Source organism: Triturus cristatus, chromosome 6, assembly GCF_964204655.1.
Source record: "Triturus cristatus chromosome 6, aTriCri1.1, whole genome shotgun sequence".
Classification (NCBI taxonomy): domain Eukaryota; kingdom Metazoa; phylum Chordata; class Amphibia; order Caudata; family Salamandridae; genus Triturus; species Triturus cristatus.
Genome location: NC_140589.1, coordinates 1,187,282,357 through 1,187,300,576, shown reverse-complemented (window position 1 = coordinate 1,187,300,576; position 18,220 = coordinate 1,187,282,357).

Below are 18,220 nucleotides of genomic sequence, written 5' to 3'. Positions count from 1 at the left end.
TCTAGAACCTAAGAACCAGGTCAGCAGAGTTGCTCTAGAGCCAGAGAACCAGGTCAGCAGAGCTGCTTCAGAGCCAGAAAAACCAGTTCAGTAGAGCTGCTTTAGAGGGAGAAGACCAGGTCAGCAGAGCTGCTTTAGAGCCAGAGAACCAGGCCAGCAGAGCTGCTTTAGAGCCAAAGAACCAGGTCAGCAGAGCTGCTTTAGAGCCAAAGCACCAGGTCAGCAGAGCTGCTATAGAGCCATAGAACCAAGTCAGCAGAGCTGCTTTAGAGCCATAGAACCAGGTCAGCAGAGCTGCTTTAGAGCCAGAGAACCAGGTCAACACAGCTGCTCTAGAACCTAAGGCCCAGGTCAGCAGAGTTGCTCTAGAGCCAGAGAACCAGGTCAGCAGAGCTGCTGTAGAGCCAGAGAAACCAGTTCAGTAGAGCTGCTTTAGAGGGAGAAAAACAGGTCAGCAGAGCTGTTCTAGAGGGAGAGAACCAGGTCAGCAGAGCTGTGGTTGGATGGGGTGTGTGTAACTCTATGCATAGATGTGTGAATGGTTGATTGACTAGGTGTATAGGTTTAAGAGTGCATGTGGAAACAGTTGTTTGGGTGACTGAGTGTATTTATTTGTGTGTTGGTGAGCGAATTTATGTTTTAGTTGTACATCTTCAACAAAGTAAAAAAATAAAAGGCATTGTATGTGAGATTTGCTGTATATAAATAAGTATGTGTAAGAGTCAGTGATTGTGAGAGTAACTATATGAATGAGTGTATAATTGTAATGGTGATTAATGTAAGTGTGATTAATTTTTTTCATGAGTGAGTAGGATGACTGCATAACTGACTAAGATGACTGCTGATGTGTCAATGTCTATATAGGTGTATAAGTGCATTTGATAGTGTTCTATTAATTAGTGACTGAATGTATAAATGATTCTGTTGTTGAATGGGTAGTTGTGTGTGTAGACTCAGTGAGTGGGTATGTAGTAACTGGTATTGGTGTATCAATGGTTTCAAATATGGTACTCTGTATTTTACAGTGAGTGATGAAAGGTTATACTAGTGTATGATGAGGTGTATCAGATTGTCACATGGATGCTATAATCAGTGATGTCATTTGAGATGTCATCAGTAATGTCACTGACCATGTCATGAATTATGCAATAAGTGACATCATCAGCAGTGCATTGCGGGCGCGCGAGTTATAGTTAGCAGAACTAACTATAACAGAGGAATTTCTATGGTTGTGTACGAGTGAAATGGCCAGCTAACTATACCACCCCTGAAACCTATGGTTTTTTCTGTGAAATTCAAAGCTTTTTTAAATGCTAATTTCTAACTATAACGTCTCTGAAACCTATGTTTTTTTACAGTGAATTTCAATGGTTTTTTAAATGCTAATTTTTAAGTGTGATAGTAGTTATACCTATTTTTTGTACTGCTTTTCTACAGTTTTTTAACTGTTTACTTATAAAAATGTAATTCATTAAATAACATTATATATTTTTCTGAAGATTGCAACAAAATAAAAAATCAAACTGAAATATTGATTCATTTTCTTGTTTTCATTTTTTATTTTAATACATTTATAATATTTTCTTTAAAAACAAAATATCTTCCAATTTTTTTTGGAGTCGCACACTCTAGGCGTACACATCACGGTGAGTGCACGCATTCTAGCCGCCATTTTAGAAAGTTGTGAACGATCCGCGTACAGTGTGCGCCGGCTGCGTGTTTTTCACTTACATCATATACATTTAATATTACGTGATGTGCGCGATTGGTATGTGATCAGTCCGGGACTCCTGCTCCTGCTCATTCGTGACACATGCGCATTACGGTACGAGATGCTTGCGCAGTTGTGGGTCCCACGTCATATACGTGCTGGGGTGCGCTGGGTGCGCGACTGCCGCAAATAAAAATTATGTTCCAAAATGATATGTATGTGTTTTTAATATACATATTAGGTCAAGAGATTATCTAAGATATTCATAAAAATAATATATTTGTACCTATAATAAACTTATATTATTTTTAAATACATTTTGCGAAGTCGGGTGCGTGCATCGCGAGAGCAGAGAACCAGGTCAGCAGAGCTGCTGTAGAGCCAGAGAAACCAGGTCAGCAGAGCCGTTGTAAAGCCAAAGAATCAGGTCAGCAGAGCTGCTCTAGAGTCTAAGAAGCAGGTCAGCAGAGCTGCTCTAGAACCAGAGACCCAGGTCAGCAGAGCTGCTCTAGAGGCCGAGAACCAGGTCAGCAGAGCTGCTCTAGAGCCAGAGAACTAGGTCAGCAGAGCTGCTTTAGAGCCATAGAACCAGGCCAGCAGAGCTGCTATAGAGGCAGAGAACCAGGTCAGCAGAACTGCTTTAGAGCCAGAGAACCAGGTCAGAAGAGCTGCTCTAGAGCCAGAGAACCAGGACAGCAGAGCTGCTTTAGAGCCAGAGAACCAAGTAAGCAGAGCTGCTTTAGAGCCATATAACGAGGTCAGCAGAGCTGCTTTAGAGCCAGAGAACCAGGTCAGCACAGCTGCTCTAGAACCTAAGAACCAGGTCAGCAGAGTTGCTCTAGAGCCAGAGAACCAGGTCAGCAGAGCTGCTGCAGAGCCAGAAAAACCAGTTCAGTAGAGCTGCTTTAGAGGGAGAAAACCAGGTCAGCAGAGCTGCTTTAGAGCCAGAGAACCAGATCAGCAGAGCTGCTTTAGAGCCATAGAACCTGGTCAGCAGAGCTGCACTAGAGGCAGAGAACCAGGTCAGTAGAGCTGATTTAGAGGTAGAGAACCAGGTCAGCAAAGCTGCTTTAGAGCCAGAGAACCAGGTCAGCAGAGCTGCTCTAGAGCCAGAGAACCAGGTCAGCAGAGCTGCTTTAGAGCCATAGAACCAGGTCAGCAGAGCTGCTTTAGAGCCAGAGAACCAGGTCAGCACAGCTGCTCTAGAGTCTAAGAACCAGATTAGCAGAGCTGCTCTAGAGCCAGAGAACCAGGTCAGCAGAGCTGCCGTAGAACCAGAGAAACCAGGTCAGTAGAGCTGCTTTAGAGTGAGAGAACCAGGTCAGCAGAGCTGCTTTACAGGGAGAGAACCAGGTCAGCAGAGCTGCTTTAGAGCCAAGGGACCAGGTCAGCAGAGATGCTCTAGAGCCAGAGAACGAGGTCAGCAGAACTGCTTTAGACTCATAGAACCGGGTCAGCAGAGCTGCTCTATAGCCAGAGAAGCAGGTCAGCAGAGCTGCTGTAGAGCCAGAGAAACCAGGTCAACAGGGCTGCTTTAGAGGGAGAGAACCAGGCCAGCAGAGCTGCTTTAGAGCCAGAGAACCAGGCCAGCAGAGCTGCTTTAGAGCCAAAGAACCAGGTCAGCAGAGCTTCTTTAGAGCCATAGAACCAGGTAAGCAGAGCTGCTTTAGAGCCAGAGAAACCAGGTCAGTAGAGCCGCTTTAGAGGGAGAGATCCAAGTCAGCAGAGCTGCTTTAGAGCCAGAGAACCAGGCCAGCAGAGCTGCTCTAGAGCCAGAGAAGTAGGTCAGCAGAGCTGCTGTAGAGCCAGAGAAACCAGGTCAACAGAACTGCTTTAGAGGGAGAGAACCGGGTCAGCAGAGCTGCTTCATAGCCAAGGGACCAGGTCAGCAGAGCTGCTTTAGAGCCAGAGAACCAGGCCAGCAGAGCTGCTTTAGAGCCAAAGCACCAGGTCAGCAGAGCTGCTATAGAGCCATAGAACCAAGTAAGCAGAGCTGCTTTAGAGCCATAGAACGAGGTCAGCAGAGCTGCTTTAGAGCCAGAGAACCAGGTCAGCACATCTGCTCTAGAACCTAAGAACCAGGTCAGCAGAGTTGCTCTAGAGCCAGAGAACCAGGTCAGCAGAGCTGCTTCAGAGCCAGAAAAACCAGTTCAGTAGAGCTGCTTTAGAGGGAGAAAACCAGGTCAGCAGAGCTGCTTTAGAGCCAGAGAACCAGGCCAGCAGAGCTGCTTTAGAGCCAAAGAACCAGGTCAGCAGAGCTGCTTTAGAGCCAAAGCACCAGGTCAGCAGAGCTGCTATAGAGCCATAGAACCAAGTCAGCAGAGCTGCTTTAGAGCCATAGAACCAGGTCAGCAGAGCTGCTTTAGAGCCAGAGAACCAGGGCAACACAGCTGCTCTAGAACCTAAGGCCCAGGTCAGCAGAGTTGCTCTAGAGCCAGAGAACCAGGTCAGCAGAGCTGCTGTAGAGCCAGAGAAACCAGTTCAGTAGAGCTGCTTTAGAGGGAGAAAAACAGGTCAGCAGAGCTGTTCTAGAGGGAGAGAACCAGGTCAGCAGAGCTGTGGTTGGATGGGGTGTGTGTAACTCTATGCATAGATGTGTGAATGGTTGATTGACTAGGTGTATAGGTTTAAGAGTGCATGTGGAAACAGTTGTTTGGGTGACTGAGTGTATTTATTTGTGTGTTGGTGAGCGAATTTATGTTTTAGTTGTACATCTTCAACAAAGTAAAAAAATAAAAGGCATTGTATGTGAGATTTGCTGTATATAAATAAGTATGTGTAAGAGTCAGTGATTGTGAGAGTAACTATATGAATGAGTGTATAATTGTAATGGTGATTAATGTAAGTGTGATTAATTTTTTTCATGAGTGAGTAGGATGACTGCATAACTGACTAAGATGACTGCTGATGTGTCAATGTCTATATAGGTGTATAAGTGCATTTGATAGTGTTCTATTAATTAGTGACTGAATGTATAAATGATTCTGTTGTTGAATGGGTAGTTGTGTGTGTAGACTCAGTGAGTGGGTATGTAGTAACTGGTATTGGTGTATCAATGGTTTCAAATATGGTACTCTGTATTTTACAGTGAGTGATGAAAGGTTATACTAGTGTATGATGAGGTGTATCAGATTGTCACATGGATGCTATAATCAGTGATGTCATTTGAGATGTCATCAGTAATGTCACTGACCATGTCATGAATTATGCAATAAGTGACATCATCAGCAGTGCATTGCGGGCGCGCGAGTTATAGTTAGCAGAGTTAACTATAACAGAGGAATTTCTATGGTTGTGTACGAGTGAAATGGCCAGCTAACTATACCACCCCTGAAACCTATGGTTTTTTCTGTGAAATTCAAAGCTTTTTTAAATGCTAATTTCTAACTATAACGTCTCTGAAACCTATGTTTTTTTACAGTGAATTTCAATGGTTTTTTAAATGCTAATTTTTAAGTGTGATAGTAGTTATACCTATTTTTTGTACTGATTTTCTACAGTTTTTTAACTGTTTACTTATAAAAATTTAATTCATTAAATAACATTATATATTTTTCTGAAGATTGCAACAAAATAAAAAATTAAACTGAAATATTGATTCATTTTCTTGTTTTCATTTTTTATTTTAATACATTTATAATATTTTCTTTAAAAACAAAATATTTCCAATTTTTTTGGAGTCGCACACTCTAGGCGTACACATCACGGTGAGTGCGCGCATTCTAGCCGCCATTTTAGAAAGTTGTGAACGATCCGCGTACAGTGTGCGCCGGCTGCGTGTTTTTCACTTACATCATATACATTTAATATTACGTGATGTGCGCGATTGGTATGCGACCAGTCCGGGACTCCTGCTCCTGCTCATTCGTGACACATGCGCATTACGGTACGAGATGCTTGCGCAGTTGCGGGTCCCACGTCATATACGTGCTGGGGTGCGCTGGGTGCGCGACTCCCGCAAATAAAAATTATGTTCCAAAATGATATGTATGTGTTTTTAATATACATATTAGGTCAAGAGATTATCTAAGATATTCATAAAAATAATATATTTGTACCTATAATAAACTTATATTATTTTTAAATACATTTTGCGAAGTCGGGTGCGTGCATCGCGAGAGCAGAGAACCAGGTCAGCAGAGCTGCTGTAGAGCCAGAGAAACCAGGTCAGCAGAGCCGTTGTAAAGCCAAAGAATCAGGTCAGCAGAGCTGCTCTAGAGTCTAAGAAGCAGGTCAGCAGAGCTGCTCTAGAACCAGAGACCCAGGTCAGCAGAGCTGCTCTAGAGGCCGAGAACCAGGTCAGCAGAGCTGCTCTAGAGCCAGAGAACTAGGTCAGCAGAGCTGCTTTAGAGCCATAGAACCAGGCCAGCAGAGCTGCTATAGAGGCAGAGAACCAGGTCAGCAGAACTGCTTTAGAGCCAGAGAACCAGGTCAGAAGAGCTGCTCTAGAGCCAGAGAACCAGGACAGCAGAGCTGCTTTAGAGCCAGAGAACCAAGTAAGCAGAGCTGCTTTAGAGCCATAGAACGAGGTCAGCAGAGCTGCTTTAGAGCCAGAGAACCAGGTCAGCACAGCTGCTCTAGAACCTAAGAACCAGGTCAGCAGAGTTGCTCTAGAGCCAGAGAACCAGGTCAGCAGAGCTGCTGCAGAGCCAGAAAAACCAGTTCAGTAGAGCTGCTTTAGAGGGAGAAAACCAGGTCAGCAGAGCTGCTTTAGAGCCAGAGAACCAGATCAGCAGTGCTGCTTTAGAGCCATAGAACCTGGTCAGCAGAGCTGCACTAGAGGCAAAGAACCAGGTCAGTAGAGCTGATTTATAGGTAGAGAACCAGGTCAGCAAAGCTGCTTTAGAGCCAGAGAACCAGGTCAGCAGAGCTGCTCTAGAGCCAGAGAACCAGGTCAGCAGAGCTGCTTTAGAGCCATAGAACCAGGTCAGCAGAGCTGCTTTAGAGCCAGAGAACCAGGTCAGCACAGCTGCTCTAGAGTCTAAGAACCAGATTAGCAGAGCTGCTCTAGAGCCAGAGAACCAGGTCAGCAGAGCTGCAGTAGAACCAGAGAAACCAGGTCAGTAGAGCTGCTTTAGAGTGAGAGAACCAGGTCAGCAGAGCTGCTTTAGAGGGAGAGAACCAGGTCAGCAGAGCTGCTTTAGAGCCAAGGGACCAGGTCAGCAGAGATGCTCTAGAGCCAGAGAACGAGGTCAGCAGAACTGCTTTAGACTCATAGAACCGGGTCAGCAGAGCTGCTCTATAGCCAGAGAAGCAGGTCAGCAGAGCTGCTGTAGAGCCAGAGAAACCAGGTCAACAGGGCTGCTTTAGAGGGAGAGAACCAGGCCAGCAGAGCTGCTTTAGAGCCAGAGAACCAGGCCAGCAGAGCTGCTTTAGAGCCAAAGAACCAGGTCAGCAGAGCTTCTTTAGAGCCATAGAACCAGGTAGGCAGAGCTGCTTTAGAGCCAGAGAAACCAGGTCAGTAGAGCCGCTTTAGAGGGAGAGATCCAAGTCAGCAGAGCTGCTTTAGAGCCAGAGAACCAGGCCAGCAGAGCTGCTGTAGAGCCAGAGAAACCAGGTCAACAGAACTGCTTTAGAGGGAGAGAACCGGGTCAGCAGAGCTGCTTCATAGCCAAGGGACCAGGTCAGCAGAGCTGGTTTAGAGCCAGAGAACCAGGCCAGCAGAGCTGCTTTAGAGCCAAAGCACCAGGTCAGCAGAGCTGCTATAGAGCCATAGAACCAAGTAAGCAGAGCTGCTTTAGAGCCATAGAACGAGGTCAGCAGAGCTGCTTTAGAGCCAGAGAACCAGGTCAGCACAGCTGCTCTAGAACCTAAGAACCAGGTCAGCAGAGTTGCTCTAGAGCCAGAGAACCAGGTCAGCAGAGCTGCTTCAGAGCCAGAAAAACCAGTTCAGTAGAGCTGCTTTAGAGGGAGAAAACCAGGTCAGCAGAGCTGCTTTAGAGCCAGAGAACCAGGCCAGCAGAGCTGCTTTAGAGCCAAAGAACCAGGTCAGCAGAGCTGCTTTAGAGCCAAAGCACCAGGTCAGCAGAGCTGCTATAGAGCCATAGAACCAAGTCAGCAGAGCTGCTTTAGAGCCATAGAACCAGGTCAGCAGAGCTGCTTTAGAGCCAGAGAACCAGGTCAACACAGCTGCTCTAGAACCTAAGGCCCAGGTCAGCAGAGTTGCTCTAGAGCCAGAGAACCAGGTCAGCAGAGCTGCTGTAGAGCCAGAGAAACCAGTTCAGTAGAGCTGCTTTAGAGGGAGAAAAACAGGTCAGCAGAGCTGTTCTAGAGGGAGAGAACCAGGTCAGCAGAGCTGCTCTAGAGCCAGACAACCAGGTCAGCAGAGCTGCTCTAGCTGACACTGAATGACTGACACTGATTGACTGACACTGACTGACTGACACTGACTGACACTGATTGACTGACAGTGACTGACACTGATTGACTGACACTGACTGACTGACATTGACTGACTGAGATTGACACTGACCGACTGACACTGACACTGACTGACTACTCTCTACTACTATACTATTCACTCTTTACTACTCTCTACTACTCTCTCTACTACTCACTCTCTACTACTCTCTACAACTCATTTTCTACTACTCTACTACTCTCTACTACTCTCTCTACTACTCTCTACTACTCACTCTCTACTACTCACTCTCTACTACTCTCTCTCTACTACTCTCTACTATTCACTCTCTACTACTCACTCTCTACATCTCTCTACTACTCACTCTACTACTCTCTACCACTCACTCTCTACTACTCTACGACTCACTCTCTACTACTCTCTAGTACTCTCTCTCTACTACTCACTCTCTACTACTCTACTACTCACTCTCTACTACTCTCTCTCTCTACTCACTCTACTACTCACTCTACTACTCTCTACCTCTCATCCTCTACTACTCTCTCTCTACTACTATCTCTACTACTCTCTACTACTCACTCTCTACTACTCACTCTCTACTACTCGCTACTGCTCACTCTCCACTACTCACTCTCTACTACTCGCTCTCAACTACTCTACTACTCACTCTACTACTCACACTCTACTACTCTACTACTCTCTCTTACTCTCTCTACTTCTCGCTCTCTACTACTCTCTCTACTACTCACTCTTTACTACCCTCTACCTTACTACTCTCTAGTACTCACTCTACTACTCACTCTCTACTACTCTCTACTACTCACTCTCTACTACTCTCTAGTACTCACTCTCTACTACTCCACTGCTCTCTACTACTCACTCTCTACTACTCTCTACTAATCTCTCTCTACTACTCACTCTCTACTAATCTCTACTATACTACTCACTTTCTACTACTCTCTCTCTACTACTCACTCTCTTCTACTCTCTACTACTCACTCTACTACTCACTCTCTACTACTCATTCTCTACTACTCTCTACTACTCACTCTCTACTCTCTATTACTCATCCTCTACTCTCTACCTCTCTAACTCACTCTCTACTATTCTACTACTCACTCACTACTACTCTCTCTCTACTACTCCCTCTTTCTACTCACTCTACTCCTCTCTACTACTCACTCTCTACTACTCTCTCTCTACTACTCACTCTCTACTACTCTCTACTACTCACTCTCTACTACTCTCTACTACTCACTCTCTACTACTTGCTCTCTACTACTCTCTACTACTCACTCTCTATTACTCACTCTCTACTACTCTTTACTACTCTCTACTACTCTCTCTACTACTCACTCTCTACTACTCTCTACTACTCATTTTCTACTAGTCTACTACTCTCTACTACTCACTCTCTACTACCCTCTCTCTACTACTCTCTACTACTCACTCTCTACTACTCACTCTCTACTACTCTCTCTCTACTACTTTCTACTATTCACTCTCTACTACTCACTATCTACTTCTCTCTACTACTCACTCTACTACTCTCTACTACTCTCTACCACTCACTCTCTACTACTCTACTACTCACTCTCTACTACTCTCTACTACTCTCTCTCTCCTACTCACTCTCTACTACTCTACTACTCTCTACTACTCACTCTCTACTACTCTACTACTCACTCTCTACTACTCTCTCTCTACTACTCACTCTACTACTCACTCTACTACTCACTCTACTACTCTCTACCTCTCATCCTCTACTACTCTCTCTCTACTACTATCTCTACTACTCTCTACTACTCACTCTCTACTACCCACTCTCTACTACTCGCTACTGCTCACTCTCCACTACTCACTCTCTACTACTCGCTCTCAACTACTCTACTACTCACTCTACTACTCACACTCTCTACTACTCTCTACTACTCACTCTACTACTCACTCTCTACTACTCTCTAATACTCTCTCTCTGCTACTCACTCCCTACTACTCTCTACTACTCACCCTCTGCTACTCACTCTCTACTACTCTCTACTAATCACTCTACTACTCACTCTCTACTACTCACTCTCTACTACTCACACTACTACTCCCTACTACTCACTATCTGCTACTCTTTCTACTACTTTATACTACTCTACTATTCTCTACCAGTCACTCTCTACTCTCTATTACTTACTCTCCACTCTCTACCTCTCTCTACCTCTCTCTCTACTACTCTCTACCTCTCTACCTCTATCTCTCTCCCTCTACCTCTCTACCTCTACACCTCTCTCTACCTCTCTCTACAAGCACACATATGCACATATATATGCATATATATGCATATGCATTTATATATACATGCATATATAAAGAAATATATAATCTGCATATCTATATAAATACAAATATAAATGCATGCATATATATATATGCAAACATATGCATGTTATGTACATGGAAGTTTGAAAAACACTTTTACAAGCAAAGCTAAAAAGTCACCTAATTGCAAACAGAATTGCTTTAACTTAAACGAGGGCGAGACCTATTGCATTTTCAATGCTTGTTTACTTTGGTTCCATCAAGAAGGCATTCAGACGTGTCACACATTTGCCATAAACTCTGAATGGTAGCACTCTAGTTGCTCATTAGATCACTGTAGTAAAGGTACTGCTCACCAGGGAAGTCTACTGCTGGTATTGAAAGTGGATGTTTCAGTCTGCATGTCAGAATTTTTTAATGAAATAGAAGAGGATTTGAGAAGTCAAAATGTGCCCTCATTTTTCTTTTTTCAGCACTAATCATAGTTTCTATGGCAAAATGAACCCCCTCATGGTGTTTCTTTTAAATTAAAGTACTCACGCTATACTGCTCACTCACTACTACTCACGTTTTACTACTCTCTACTACTACTCTCTACTACTCACTCTACTACTCTCTACCACTCAATCTCTACTACTCCCTCTTTCTACTCACTCTACTACTCTCTACTACTCACTCTTTACTACTTTCTCTCTACTACTCACTCTACTACTCTACTACTCTCTACTACTCTCTCTGTACTACTCACTCTCAACTACTCGCTCTCTACTACTCTCTACTACTCACTCTCTACTACTCACTCTAGACTGCTCTACTACTCTCTACTACTCTCTCTCTACTACTCACTCTCTACTACTTTACTACTCTCTACTACTCTCTCTACTACTTGCTATCTACTACTCACTCTACTACTCTCTACTACTCACTCTCTAATACTCTCTCTCTACTACTCACTCTCTACTTTTCTCTACTACTCACTCTCCACTACTCACTCTCTACTACTCGCTACTACTCACTCTCTACTACTCTACTACTCTCTACTACTCTATCTCTACTACTCACTCTCTACTACTCTACTACTCTCTACTACTTGCTCTCAACTACTCACTCTACTACTCTCTACTACTCTCTACCACTCACTCTCTACTACTCTACTACTCACTCTCTACTACTCTCTACTACTCTCTCTCTACTACTCACTCTCTACTACTCACTCTAGTACTCTCTACTACTCACTCTCTACTACTCTCTACTACTCACTCTCTACTACTCACTCTCTCATACTCTCTACTACTCACTCTCTACTGCACACTCTACTACTTGCTCTCTACTATTCTCTACTACTCACTCTACTACTCACTCTCTACTACTCCCTACTACTCATTCTACTACTCACTCTCTACTACTCTCTACTACTCACTCTACACTACTCTACTACTCCCTACTACTCTCTCTAATGCTCACTCTCTACTACTCACTCTACCACTCTCTACTACTCACTCTCTAATACTCACTCTCTACTACCCACTCTCTACTACTCACTCTCTACTACTCTCTCTCTACTACTCTCTAGTAATCTCTACTACTCACTCTACTACTCACTCTACAACTCACTCTCTACTACTCACTCTCCACTACTCTCTACTAATCACTCTCTACTACTCTACTACTCCCTACTACTCACTCTCTACTACTCACTCTCTACTACTCACTCTCTACTCCTCTCTACTACTCACTCTCTACTACTCTCTCTACTATCTACTACTCTCTACTACTCACTCTACTACTCACTCTCTACTACTCACTCTCTACTACTCTCTTCTACTCACTCTCTACTACTCTCTCTCTACTACTCTCTACTATTCACTTTACTACTCACTCTCTACTACTCACTCTCTACTACTCTCTAGAACTCTCTCTCTCTGCTACTAACTCTCTACTACTCACTCTCTACTTCTCTCCACAACTCACTCTCTACTACTCACTCTCTGCTACTCTCTACTACTCACTCTCTGCTACTCTTTCTACTACTCACTCTCTACTACTCTCAAGTACACTCTGTCTCTGCTACTCACTCTCTACTACTCACTCTCTACTACTCTCTACTACTCACTCTCTACTACTCACTCTTTACTACTCTCTACTACTCCCTCTACTACTCACTCTCTACTACTCTCTACTTCTCACTCTCTACTTCTCTCTACTACTCACTCTCTACTACTCACTTTCTAGTACTCTCTACTACTCACTCTCTACTACTCTCTATTACTCACTCTACTACTCACTCTCTACTACTCTCTACTACTCACTCTCTAATACTCACTCTCTACTGCTCTCTACTACTCACTCTCTACTACTCACTCTCTACTACTCTCTCTCTACTACTCTCTACTAATCTCTACTACTCACTCTACTACTCACTCTACTACTCACTCTCTACTACTCACTCTCCACTACTCTCTACTAATCACTCTCTACTACTCTACTACTCCCTACTACTCACTCTCTACTACTCACTCTCTACTACTCACTCTCTACTACTCTCTCTACTATCTACTACTCACTCTACTACTCACTCTACTACTCAATCTCTACTACTCAATCTCTACTACTCTCTTCTACTCACTCTCTACTACTCTCTCTCTACTACTCTCTACTATTCACTCTACTACTCACTCTCTACTACTCACTCTCTACTACTCTCTAGAACTCACTCTCTCTGCTACTAACTCTCTACTACTCACTTTCTACTTCTCTCTACTACCCACTCTCTACTACTCACTCTCTGCTACTCTCTACTACTCACTCTCTACTACTCTTTCTACTACTCACTCTCTACTACTCTCAAGTACTCTCTCTCTCCGCTACTCACTCTCTACTACTCACTCTCTACTACTCTCTACTACTCACTCTCTACTACTCACTCTTTACTACTCTCTACTACTCCCTCTACTACTCACTCTCTACTACTCTCTACTTCTCACTCTCTACTTCTCTCTACTACTCACTATCTACTAGTCACTTTCTAGTACTCTTTACTACTCAATCTACTACTCACTCTCTACTACTCTCTATTACTCACTCTACTACTCACTCTCTACTACTCTCTACTACTCACTCTCTACTACTCACTACTACTCACTCTCCACTACTCACTCTCTACTACTCTCTACTTCTCACTCTACTACACACTCTCTACTACTCACTCTCTACTCTCTATTACTCATCCTCTACCCTCTAATCTCTAACTCACTCTCTACTATTCTACTACTCAATCTCTACTACTCTCTCTCTCTACTACTCACTCTCTACAACTCTACTACTCTCTACTTCTCTCTCTACTACTCACTCTCTACTTCTCGCTCTCTACTACTCTCTACTACTCACTCTCTACTACTTGCTCTCTACTACTCTCTACTACTCACTCTCTATTACTCACTCTCTACTAATCTCTACTACTCTCTACTACTCTCTCTCTACTACTCACTTTCTACTACTCTACTACTCTCTACTACCCTTCTCTACTACTTGCTCTCTACTACTCACTCTACTACTCTCTACTACTCTCTACCACTCACTCTCTACCACTCTACTACTCACTCTCTACTACTCTCTCTCTCTACTACTCACTCTCTACTACTCACTCTACTACTCTCTACAACTCACTCTCTACTACTCTCTCTCTACTACTCACTCTCTACTTTTCTCTACTACTCACTCTCCACTACTCACTCTCTACTACTTGCTACTACTCACTCTCTACTACTCTACTACTCTATCTCTACTATTCACTCTCTACTACTCTACTACTCTCTACTACTCTCTACTACTTGCTCTCAACTACTCACTCTACTACTCTCTACTACTCTCTACCACTCACTCTCTACTACTCTACTACTCACTATCTACTACTCTCTACTACTCTCTCTCTACTACTCACTCTCTACTACTCACTCTACTACTCTCTACTACTCACTCTCTACTACTCTCTACTACTCACTCTCTACTACTCACTCTCTACTACTCTCTACAACTCACGCTCCACTACTCGCTCTCTATTACCCGCTCTCTACTACTCTCTACTACTCACTCTACTACTTACTCTCTACTACTCTACTACTCTCTCTACTACTCACTCTCTACTACTCACTCTCTACTACACACTCTCTACTACTTGCTCTCTACTACTCACTCTACTACTCACTCTCTACTACTCCCTACTACTCACTCTACTGCTCACTCTCTACTACTCACTCTCTACTACTCTACTACTCCCTACTACTCTATCTAATACTCACTCTCTACTACTCACTCTCTACTACTCTCTACTACTCACTCTCTAATACTCACTCTCTACTGCTCTCTACTACTCACTCTCTACTACTCACTCTCTACTACTCACTCTCTACTAATCTCTCTCTACTAATCTCTACTACTCACTCTACTACTCACTCTACTACTCACTCTCTACTACTCACTCTCTACTAATCACTCTCTACTACTCTACTACTCTACTACTCCCTACTACCCACTCTCTACTACTCTCTCTCTACTACTCACTCTCTAATACTCTCTACCTCTCACTCTCTACTACTCTCTCTACTATCTACTACTCTCTACTACTCACTCTCTACTACTCTCTTCTACTCACTCTCTACTACTCTCTCGCTACTACTCTTTACTATTCACTCTACTTCTCACTCTCTACTACTCACTCTCTACTACTCTCTAGAACTCACTCTCTCTACTACTCACTCTCTGCTACTCTCTACTACTCACTGTCTACTACCCTTTCTACTACTCACTCTCTACTACTCTCTAGTACTCTCTCTCTCTGCTACTCACTCTCTGCTACTCACTCTCTACTACTCTCTACTACTTACTCTCTACTACTCACTCTTTACTTCTCTCTACTACTCCCTCTACTACTCACTCTCTACTACTCTCTACTTCTCACTCTCTACTTCTCTCTACTACTCACTCTCTACTACTTACTCTCTACTACTCTCTACTACTCACTCTCTACTACCCACTCTCTACTACTCTCCACTACTCACGCTCCACTACTCACTATTACCCGCTCTCTACTACTCTCTACTACTCACTTTACTACTTACTCTCTACTACTCTACTACTCTCTCTACTACTCACTCTCTACTACTCACTCTCTACTACACACTCTACTACTTCCTCTCTACTACTCTCTACTACTCACTCTACTACTCACTCTCTACTACTCCCTACTACTCACTCTACTACTCACTCTCTACTACTCACTCTCTACTACTCTCTAGAACTCTCTCTCTCTGATACTCACTCTGTACTACTCACTCTATACTTCTCTCTACTACTTACTTTCTACTACTCACTCTCTGCTACTCTCTACTACTCACTCTCTACTACTCTTTCTACTACTCACTCTCTACTACTCTCTAGTACTCTCTCTCTCTGCTACTCACTCTCTACTACTCACTCTACTACTCTCTACTACTCATCCTCTACTCTCTACCTTTCTAACTCACTCTCTACTATTCTACTACTCACTCTCTACTACTCTCTCTCTACTACTCCCTCTTTCTACTCACTCTACTACTCTCTTCTACTCTCTCTCTACTACTCACTCTCTACTACTCTACTACTCTCTACTTCTCTCTCTACTACTCACTCTCTACTACTTGCTCTCTACTTCTCTCTACTACTCACTCTACTACTCACTCTCTACTACTCCCTACTACTCACTCTACTACTCACTCTCTACTACTCACTCTCTACTACTCTACTGCTCCCTACTACTCTATCTAATACTCACTCTCTACTACTCACTCTCTACTACTCTCTACTACTCACTCTCTAATACTCACTTTCTACTGCTCTCTACTACTCACTCTCTACTACTCACTCTCTACTACTCACTCTCTACTACTTTCTACTTCTCACTCTACTACAAACTCCCTACCACTCACTCTACTACTCTCTACTACTCACTCTCTGCTACTCTCTCTACTACTCTCTACTACTCACTCTCTACTCTCTATTACTCATCCTCTACTCTCTACCTCTCTAACTCACTCTCTACTATTCTACTACTCACTCTCTACTACTCTCTCTGTTGGAGCCGGCCTCGTGGCGTGGTCCTGTTCCCCCTCGCTAAGCCGCACGAGGTCCCATGCACCTCGGGGCTCCTCCATTTTGGATTATACGTCACTCCACGTGACCACCGACGTGACCCCGCTCCCCCCGGCCTCGGTCCCAGTGAAGCCCGACATCGAGGCGCCAACCCCTGGCCCGGGGGATACCACGTGAACCCTTCCCACTCCTGGCGGAGGGCAGTATCGATGGGACCCCCAACCGTCCTTCCACACCTAGGTGCGAGCGCCCCACAGCTCTCTGGGGCCTGGCGCCTCTCCTGCTGGGCGTCTGGCCGCTCCCTACCCGGCCTCTCCGCCCCCCCGGGCGCAAGGGTCCGGACATCAAAGAGCTCCAGTCCTATATCTGGGGCGACCCGGCAACAAGACAACAGTTGTATCCCGGAGTCAAGAGCCCTGCTGATCGGATCGCGGCTGACCCTACGGAGAAAGATTTATCCTGAACCTACCCCCTGAGCCCTGCTGACGACGTCGCGGCTCCACCGTGCTTGAAGACCTTCACGAACCTTTGGGGCCCTGCTGACGCTGTTGCGGCCCGACCTTGTTGAACTAGCCATCAGAGCCCAGCTGACCTCGTCGCGGCTCGACCAAAGCAGACCTACCACCGGAGCCCTGCTGACTCTGTCGCGGCTTGACCCAAGCGGAACTACCACCCGAGCCCTGCAGACGCCGTCGCGGCTCTCCCCGTCCGAGCTACTTCGAGACCAGCCCGCAAGGCCTGGCGCAGAGCCTCCCCGTACCTGGCTGGTACTGAGACTGACCCGCTACCCTATCCCCCTAAAGACATTGAGACTCTTCTTGGATCGCTCGATCCCACTGTAAATATTGAATGTGCTACCTTTGATAAAGAACCAAGATAAGCAACTGATACAGAGTCCTGTGTGGTGGTGTTACTGGGCTTAGTACGATCTCAGGAGAAGGACCTCTCCTAGGAGGCTTCTCAGCGGCACTCGGCTATAACTTTGCGGAAGGGAGGTGGCTGGAGCAGTTCCCCCGACTCCCCGGTGGTCCTCCCTCCAACACTCTCGCTACTACTCCCTCTTTCTACTCACTCTACTACCTCTACTACTCGCTCTCTACTACTCTCTCTCTACTACTCACTCTCTACTACTCTACTACTCTCTACTACCCTTCTCTACGACTTGCTCTCTACTACTCACTCTCTACTACTCTCTCTCTACTACTCACTCTCTACTACTCACTCTACTACTCTCTACAACTCACTCTCTACTACTCTCTCTCTACTACTCACTCTCTACTTTTCTCTACTACTCACTCTCCACTACTCACTCTCTACTACTTGCTACTACTCACTCTCTACTACTCTACTACTCTATCTCTACTACTCACTCTCTACTACTCCACTACTCTCTACTACTCTCTACTACTTGCTCTCAACTACTCACTCTACTACTCTCTACTACTCTCTACCACTCACTCTCTACTACTCTACTACTCACTCTCTACTACTCTCTACTACTATCTCTCTACTACTCACTCTCTACTACTCTACTACTCACTCTCTACTACTCTCTACTACTATCTCTCTACTACTCACTCTCTACTACTCACTCTACTACTCTCTACTACTCACTCTCTACTACTCTCTACTACTCACTCTCTACCACTCACTCTCTACTACTCTCTACAACTCACGCTCCACTACTCGCTCTCTATTACCCGCTCTCTACT